Source organism: Berghia stephanieae, chromosome 1 (genome assembly GCF_034508935.2).
Source record: "Berghia stephanieae isolate SIO BIC M18660-M18661 chromosome 1, UCSD_Bste_1.3, whole genome shotgun sequence".
Lineage (NCBI taxonomy): Eukaryota > Metazoa > Mollusca > Gastropoda > Nudibranchia > Aeolidiidae > Berghia > Berghia stephanieae.
Window position 1 is genome coordinate 46,985,385 of NC_088360.1, and position 9,576 is coordinate 46,994,960.

The window sequence follows — 9,576 nt, forward strand, 5'->3', positions numbered from 1 at the left end:
CTTCAAACATCGATAGTTTACTTTCAAGCGTTTTTTTTAATGCTTCCCTTACCAAGACATATTTTTAACTTCGAAATCAGATTCTTATTAAATTCAGGCCTTGGATATATTATATTTACAAAAAAAGGAAACAATGCACATTAATGTAAGACTGATTACATCAATAATTATATGTCAACAAGTTGGGAAAAAGTAGTATAAAAGTATAGTTTGACATTTTCAATTTACAAAATTTGAGCATTTATATTTAGCAATATCCACTTTACTATTGGCCTCTCTGACCAACGGAAAAATGACACATGTAGAACGAGTTATGGTATCAGTAAGGCGATATTACAATATTTATTTTCGACAGAGACAACTCTGTTAACGGCCAACTACTCTTTCCACATTTGAGTACGGTGAGATATTTCAATTTGTTTTTATACTACATATAGCCGGTGGTATTTTTGTACAAACACCGAAATGTCTTTAGATCTTGATAATAACAAATAATATCAATCATAAAACTCCACACAGTACTGAGAAAACCCATCTGAAAGAGTACTTTACCCTCTTTTATTGAGTTAAGCAATCATTTTGTGAGATTTAAGATGTTTAAATTATGACTGCAGGATCAGCTCTCATGTCTCCTCTATGATCGACATGTCAGAAGACTAAGGTGAGGTGAGATGAAGATGTTTCTCGTACTATATAAAACATATTCCCAAAGGTGGAGTTAATTGTGAGAGGAAAGTGTCTCCCTTCGACACCACTGTTTGAGATAGTTACACCCGCTGTTTGCTTTTTTTTTTTCATTGAAAGTCAGTATTGTTTGTCGTGTCAGCAATAGAGTCAAAAGGTACAAGAACACGTCAAGATATACTCAATTATTACTATTGTTAACCAGTTTATTCCTATACTTTGGAAAGACTAGTATTAAACAATTTGACCAGGAAACTCGTCCTTCAAATATCGATCGATTTAAATGGCCCTCATTTTGTCAAAAACTCTGAAACCTGGGACCTCTCGAGATCTCATGTTTCAGAGTTTTTGCCAAGACGAGTGTCATTTAAACCGATCAATATTTAAAGGACGAGTTTTCTGACCAATTTTTTAAATACGCGTCTTTCCAAAGTACATCAGTTCACTGGTTAATAACATAGCCATTACTAGTGTAAACAACTTTCAATGCTTTTTTCAGTTTCATTCTCTAGTTCCTCGAAGTTTTCAATTCAGAAAAAGTTCAAATACTTTTTGAAAGGCTAAAAAGGTCTTCTAGCGGTACTCTGAAAAGGCTTTTTGATTTTGCCCAGAAAAGTTTATTTGAAATACCGACCAATGTCTGTGCCTTAAAATACATCATAATATCGTCAATAATGGGAATGGATGTTTTTGTTTGGTTTGTTTTGTTTTGATTTTTTTTGTTATTTAAGTTGTTGTTGTTGTTGTTGTTGTTGTTGTTGTTGTTGTTGTTGTTGTTGTTGTTGTTGTTTGATTGTTTTTTGTGGGGGGGGGGGGGATTGTATGTGGGGTTTTTGTTTTTTGTTTTTTTTTAATATTAAAAAAAAAACCATTATTTTGTTTTATTTTGGGCGGTGACTTTTGTTGTTTTTTTATTTTTTTTTTTTTTTTTTTTGTTTTTTGTTTTTTTGTTTGTTTGTTTTTTTATTTTTGTTCCTTTATTTTTGTTTTATCTGTCTCTTCCATGTACATGTGTAATTTACAATAAATATAATATGTTATAAGTACATTTAAGGAGCATTTGGTCTATCAAAGCCCTATTACTCGTACTATTACTGATATGACATGATATTGAAGTTTTAGGTTTGATACTTTTTAACAAGCTCAGGGCAATTTTAATCGTCCGATATTCGAAGTAAATATTACCCGGCCAAATTAACAAAAAGTGTTATGTCGGAGCGAGGCAGTATTGAGTTATTGTTTTGAATGGAATGTTCACCTTGGAGTGGAATTGTTTGTTAAATTATAATAGTTTCATAAAACTGATAGATACACACCATGACCGATTTTAACGGGCCTGGGGAAACGTAATCAATATTATTGAAAATCTAGATACACATTAGTTGCTATGACTGTCAACTTGGTGTTGCTTAATGGGACAGCATAGCTCAGCGGTATGGTCTTCGCTTCGTACCCGAAAGGTACCGATTTCTACAACACGCCGCGCTATGTGGCCTTGAGCAAGTCACCTAGCCTTTGCTCACTTTGCGCGCTGCACTGCGACTGACGCCTGGGTCATTCCAGTCTTCCTTTGTAATAGATCCTAATTTATTATATAGGGATGAATAAAGGGAATTTTATTTATTTATTTATTTATTTATTTCATGAGTTAAACAGTTACTCAAATTACAACCCATCGCTTTTGGTAGGAAAAAAATGGAATTTAATCCCTAGTCATTTTGGTCAATTCGAACATTTAGATATTCATATCTTCGATGCGCATCTTTTCTTTTAAAACTTCGTTTACTATTTTAATGTATTTCACTCGGTATTTTTGACGACTGTGCGGCTATGTGGTCTAGTGGTATGACACTCGCTTTCGGATCGGAAGGTCCTGAGTCCGAGCCTCGCTCGGTGCATAGTTGAGTCCTTGGAAAAGGCTCTATACTCACATTCTCTCACCGTACTCAGGTGTAAAATGAGTACCTGGCCGTTAACAGCCTTGTCTTTGTCCGAAAAAAGTGTAATCTCGTCCTACATGTTAAGTGTTGCAGTTGGCCAGGGACCATTGTAAAGCGCTTTGAGCACTTTTAGTGGATATTGCGCTATATAAAAAAGCTCTCTCTCTCTCTCTCTCTCTCTCTCTCTCTCTCTCTCTCTCTCTCTCTCTCAAAAGCTCAATTTTTTAACCGTGTACTGTTGCTCGATAAATCTCGCACCAAGTCAGGCTCTAATATTACCCATGGTCAACGTACGTTTGATTACTGGACATAATTATGGGCTTCTTTTAACATTGGTGTAATGGACAATATCTTGCGTTGATTTGAGAGTAGTTTTATTACAGCAATGAGCTCATAACAATTTGGGTTATCAGACCTGAAAATATGTACACGTTGCCCATGAAATAAAACCCGTAATAAAATACGTATATTAATTTTCCACGATCTATTATCCACTATAATTTTGAATAACACTTTTGGACTTTGTTTTTCCCAATGATATTGAATATTGATATTGGCTCTCTTGTGGTTCAATAGGGAAGTAATAGGTATTAGTAGCGTATGGCTACACCTCAAAATTCATTTCGTCAGCCCGGCTTCGAAAGTCTTCCTCCGCCCTTAGGACTGTTTCATAGCCACCTTCAAGTTTCGTTTCTGGACAGTGGAGGACGATGTGATCAATGGTCTCTGGAGCTGCCTGACATTTCCGGCAGACATCTCTAAGTTTCCATCTGCACATATTTGATGCAGTTCTGTCGTGTCCTGTTAAGAAGCGATTTGAGGAAACCCAGTATTTCCGGGCTTTGTGGAATGCATGCATTCTTTTAATGGGATATTTTATGATACTTCCTCCTCTTGGTTTTTCCATGTTCCACATCTCTACAGCTCTCCTCCACGCTGAAGTCTGCCAAAAAACAAAATATTGGTTCCAATCTGAATGGAAGTGTAAAATCGGTCTTTCGGAGAACTGAATACATAGACTGTGCAACTGATATTCTATTGGCAGAGTGATGACAATGGCATCTTATTTTAAAACATAAATAAATCCTGGTCGGCGATAAAGATCATCCATCCTCGCCCTTTTCCGCCCCCGTAAACATAATAATCTGCATATACATCCTGCTACTAAAATAGTTATGCAATTTTATGATTCAATATGTAACCTACTCATTGTTTCTGAGTTGGGTTCCTGACCTCCCATCGTGAGCAGGGGGGTACATACTGTGTCTTTCTATCCCTCTATATCTGTTTTCTAACTTGCTTTCTGTCTTTGTATTGGAATGAGATTTCTTGGTTTTGTCCTGCCCCTGGCCAGATAACCTAGATGAGAGTGAAAAAGTCAAATGTATAGTTAGTTTTGGGAGTTGATATTTTTTTCCTTGTAAATCATCTCTCTGTTATTTACTGTTATTTTGTTTTATTCTTAACATATGATTTGTAAACATTTGAGTATATTCCTCTTAGTGGGGTCTTGTGCTGGTGTCTGGGTGAGACTTTTAGGTGATCTCAAACTAAACTGATAGTGTGCTCTTGGAATCTACATCTGTTCCCTGTTTGAACCTTTTCCCCTTGGCTTACGTTTTCCTCAAGTGCCTTTAATTGTACATCTAGAATGTTTTTTTACTATCCAATTCTCTTCCTTTGTACTGACGCTGATATGACCTAAATGTGTTGCAAGCGCCGTAAAACCCTTAAAAACAAACAAAACAACAATACAATTCATTGTTTAGATGTGCGGCTATGTGGTCTGTAGTATGACACTCACTTATTAGATGGACATAAGTCTTGGGTTCAAGCCTCGCTCGGTGCATAGTTGAGTCCTTGGAGAAGGATCTTTACTCACATTCTTTCACCGTACTCAGGTGTAAAAAGAGTACCTGGCCGCTAACAGCGTTGTCTCTGTCCGAACAAAAATGTAAAATCGCCTGACAGGCGTCATGTCCCGTCCTAAACGTTAAATGTTGCTGCTGGACAGGGACTTCTTGTAAAGCGATTTGAGCACATTTAATGGATATTGCTCTATACAAAAGTTCATTTTTTAAAAACATTGTCCGGAGAACTGGTTAAACACTTCCGATGAGATTTGAACCGGAAAAGAGGAATGTGTCATGTAACGACTTCTATGCCCTAGGACGGTTTCCTTATACCTGGGAAACTATCTCACAAATGGATACCCTAATAATAAATTAAATATTAATCAGATCCTAAAATGCAATTCAATTTTTTATTATAAAATTGTAGCTTTTATCTCACAGTCATTAATACAATTGTGTGTTTGAGAACTCAGTCCAGGGGAGGGGAGGGGATGACAGGAGAACGAAAGAGAATAAAACTCAATGGTGTCAGTGGCAAACTGTCTTTTTTATTATGATCTTTCCTAATAATAGACACATTAGGTTTGCGAATTTTAAAGACAATGAGATTTTAAAATGATCGAAGCTCTTCGCACTGCTTCATTTATTTCTTAAAGCTAGCTGAATTTTTTTTTTAAACGCGGTAATGATAACAATATCGTGTACATCCCTCTTATTCACTTGACAGGCATACACACCACTTATTAGATGGGCATATGATTGAAAAGGCTCAGTGACAAATAAATTAGAAGATAGAGTAATGAATAAAGTAATTTAAGAACGTAAGAATGTTAAATCTCGTACATAGGTACATAAAAATTATATTGGTTTTTAAGAAGTCTTGGTCTTCATTCCCAATGGAAACAGCTCATTAGTAGAGAACTAGCTTCACAATCAAAAGGAATGACGTGAGTAGGAAAGTACCAGAAGACAATAGAGAATAAAAATTTCACGGCGGCGATTGTGGGCTCGAACCCGCGACCTTACTGGTACAACTCCGTCTGGCCGGGGAGAGCGTGGTTCTACTGTCTGAGCTATCCATCATTTTTAAAAAAAAAGTGGTTTCAAACTCTATGTCTATCTTGAGCAAAAGGACAGGCATCCGTGTGGCGTGTTATCAGGATATTTTTACTGACTCATCTGTCCACCGAGAGATGACTGAGTTATCAAGTTTGCAAGATTTGAAAAGAAAAAAATACACTTTGCGATATACTAGCATTTTGGCTACAGGGTATCATCAACTTTTACTGTCCAATACATGCTATACAGACAAGAATGGGCTTTGGTTCCATTGTCTTTGAAGAATTTATATTTTTTTAGTTTCATCAATACACAACTCGACAGAATCATCATTTTCAATAGCTGTGTCGGTACTTTGTTCAGAAACAAAGTCAAAAAACATTGAGCATGATCACTGACCGAATGAAATGTAATGATATCAAACTCTGGCACCGCGGTATAGTTATTTATGCATATTACCCGATTTAACTCAAATACAAGGAAGTGTCCAATTTTGGAGTACTAGCAGAGATGTCAAAAAGTAATGAAGGTGTAATAGTAGGGGGGGGGGGGGATTAGGTCATTTATACGTGTCTTAGCTACCTGTATGCCAATTGTCATGCTTTCAAACCCAATGTGCACTGTTTTAGCCCAATTTCCCCTAATACAATGAAAATGAAGAAACTATATGTATTTAAGCATAGAGGTCATAATTTCTTTTTCTTGCTGGAATTCGAAGTCATGTGGACAACTATTCTCTCGACAGCAAAATACTTTATTAAGAAATTTAGAACGTATTTGGTTGGTTTTTTAAAAAACCTGAGCTTTTACATAGCGCTTTACAAAGTGTCCCTGACCAACAGCAACACGTACCATGTAGAACGTGACATGCCGCCTGTTAGGCGAGATTACAATTTTTTAAAGACAGAGACAACGCTGTTAATGGCAGGGTACTTATCTCAACATGTGCCGAGCGAGGCTCGAACCCAGGACCTTCCGATTCGAAAGCGAGTGTCATTCCACAAGACCACATAGCCGCGTTTACATCATTTCAAAACGTTTATCATAAGTGAAGTCCGAAAAAACATAAAGCTGTATCATAAATTCTGATTACCCAGCAAATAGCTACAGAAGACTTTAAAGAGATCAAGTTTTTGCTTTAAATAGTGTTTGTAAGTTTGTCGATCGCACACAAAAAAAAAACTATTCAACTGAAGAGGACATAAGTTATCTGCAACCTCACCAGCCATACTCCGTATTTTCTATTAATTTATTTTTTCTCACATCAATGACATGGAACAAAAAGAGCCCAGGGGCTTAATTATTAGAGCACTTAGCCACACGAAGATTTGGTTCAACCCTGTATTACGTGGAATTACTTTTTTTTCCTGCCCTCCCGTTCATTTATCTGTGATTGTGTGCTCTATCACCAATTTTTATAATAATAATAATAATAATTCTTTTTTTTTTTTGGTTTGTTTGTTTACTTGTTTGTTTGTTTGTAACATCCACGTTTAAAAGGCTAATCACCTAGTGTTATACAATAATTCATGCATACTAACGTATGCGTCTAGTAATGTTTTTTCTCTCTGTGTGTTCTCTATAGGAATACACTCATCGATCAAGAGTCAATAATGAACGTTCCTTTGAATCTATATTTTCATGGATTATGTTTTTACTGATTGTTAAACTTTCCCTTTTTCGATAGCCTTTTGTCTGGTTGCTACTTCCGATTGATTGATACAACATTAGATTGTAAAAACTAAACAGTAATAGACTTCAACAGGCGTTGGAGATAAGGGACTCTGATCCTCGACTCTATCACCAACCACTCTTCTCAACTGTGACGTTTTCAATTAATTATTCACAAGACGCGCATGCTCAGTCAACCGAGGTATATAGACCGTACCAGACTTTTCTAGTACCAGAGAAAGGGGAATGGAATTAGGTGGGATTGTGGTGGGGTGGTGGTGGGGGGGGGGGGGGGTAATATAGAGTGGTTGGGGTTTTAAAAATCGAAGTCGAAGAGGAGGTAAACTGATCGGGGGTGGGTGTATATTTTCTCTCCGATAGACTGTGTATTGTGTTGATAGGGGTTTATTTCCTCGCTAAACGCTGAAGTCAGTGGGGTTTGTTGTCATATATCGTAGAGATAGGCAAGCGGCCGCTCTATGCTGTGGTAATTGTATCACTTGCGTTGTCTGGTTAGTAACAGAACAGTCGCAAAACGTGAGGCCTTACTGAAAAGTTTCCCTTTAAAAGGTGAGTGAAATATACCAGCTTCTGTTTTCTTTCTTGATCGGCAATGTTGACAAAATAGTAAAATCATTTATATAAAGAAAGAAATTCACTTCTTTGACTATAGTGAACCAATGAGAGCTAGTTGTTTTATTGTTTTTTTAAGACCACAGCGAATAATAGCACCTGCCTACCACCCAATGGATAGGATTCTGATCTATTATAAGGTACTTTCTAACAGCTCTTCTTAATTTCTCCTCGCGAGGAGAGCTCGAGGGTTAGGAAAGAAAATCGAAACATTATGAATGGGACCATAGCTCTCATTAATTTATATCCAGCCAATTCCACACAGTGGTTATATAGAAACCTGGAACGGTTTATATTTGAAACAATTCATTACGTGATAATTTTTCAAAAAGAAATATTTAAATTGTCTTTAATTCTACAGCTCTCAATAAACAATGACGCATAATAGTAATGGTATCAAATTTACAAAAACAAATATTCTTTGTGCCACATTGTAGGCAGATGACGAGTAGTATCATTTACATATCTTTTTTTTTTAATTGTCTCTCAATCAGAAACAACGAAATCAAAAACAATTGAGGGGCAGAATAAAAAAAAAGAATCTTAAATTCATACTATCAAAAATGTAGCATCATTAATGTGTGCTGTCTATTGTGAAAATAATGGCTGTTTCAGAATGTTGAAAGAGCGTGAATAAAATTCCGATACAAAAACATTTTACGTCAAAACTTTGAGTCTATAGAAAATAGTTGTGTAGCTATTAGCTAATAGCAATCCATGCCAAACAGCAGAATCAATCCGATATCCAGTCTGTGAGCATTTATTACGATTTAACTCACCTATATGAGCAATATTCAGGTTCTGAAAAAAAAAAAAAAAGAAATATTTTGAATGGTTGGCATGTGCTGAAGATTAAATAAAATCAGAAAAACGCAGTTTAACTAAGGGATTTCAAAAATCTTTTTAGCACAGTGTCGGACAAGAACACCGAACATTTTAAGAACCGGCATGGAAAGTAAACGTGAGCAATACCCATTGCTTTGTAAACATATTGCATCAATTTTATCTGAATTTCTTTGAAAAGTAAATTTGTTGACGTTGAATTCTTTTAGCCTATTTGTGGCGACTGTCTTTTAATATAAATATTGTTTGTAATAATTGTAAAAGAAAGAAAGAAAGCGCCCAGTGTTACTTTTAGAGAGATGTGGGGTCTACTTGAAGTATACTTATGTTTATTATTTTGCTGGAGAAGGGTTTGTACCCGAAACGTCCATTGTTGATTCTGTATCCACTCGAAACCTTTCCATTTTCAACTTTTGATTAGCAACAATATTTTGTTTTGAATGTCATTATTGGCTTATGTTCTCACAACGGTAATATGTGGGAATTAACCAGATGTCAAAATGTGACATCAAATATAAAATAAAACAGAAGTTTTATTTTTATTTTTATTCACTTTAGGAAACAATATCCATGCTATTCAATAAAATATATAAATGTATACCATGTTTTAATTATTGTATTTTTTTTTATTATAGATTATAATTTAGCATGTCAACTACCGCCGCATAATACCATTTTGAGGAAGCGGATCATAGACTGCTGCTGCTGCTACTACTACTACTACTACTACTACTACTACTACTACTACTACTACTACTACTACTACTACTATACTATTACTACTACTATTACTACTACTACTACTACTACTACTACTACTACTACTACTACTACTACTACTACAAACTACTAACTACTACTAATACTACTACTACTATACTACTACTACTACT

The 9,576-nt window shown here is 35.8% G+C and overlaps 1 protein-coding gene across 2 annotated transcripts in view; it reads left to right on the plus strand.

Annotated features, from left to right (window-relative positions):
- The first annotated feature begins 7,438 nt into the window (after positions 1-7,438).
- The window catches only part of LOC144976367 (calcyphosin-like protein), a 28,758-nt gene continuing 26,620 nt past the window's right edge, over positions 7,439-9,576 (plus strand). Inside the window, exon 1 of one of the 2 annotated variants that reach the window (XM_078920628.1) lies at positions 7,439-7,777. The gene's annotated coding sequence lies outside the window, so the exon portion shown is untranslated. The remainder of the gene's footprint in view (positions 7,778-9,576) is intronic. The other variant, XM_078920642.1, reaches the window with a different exon arrangement.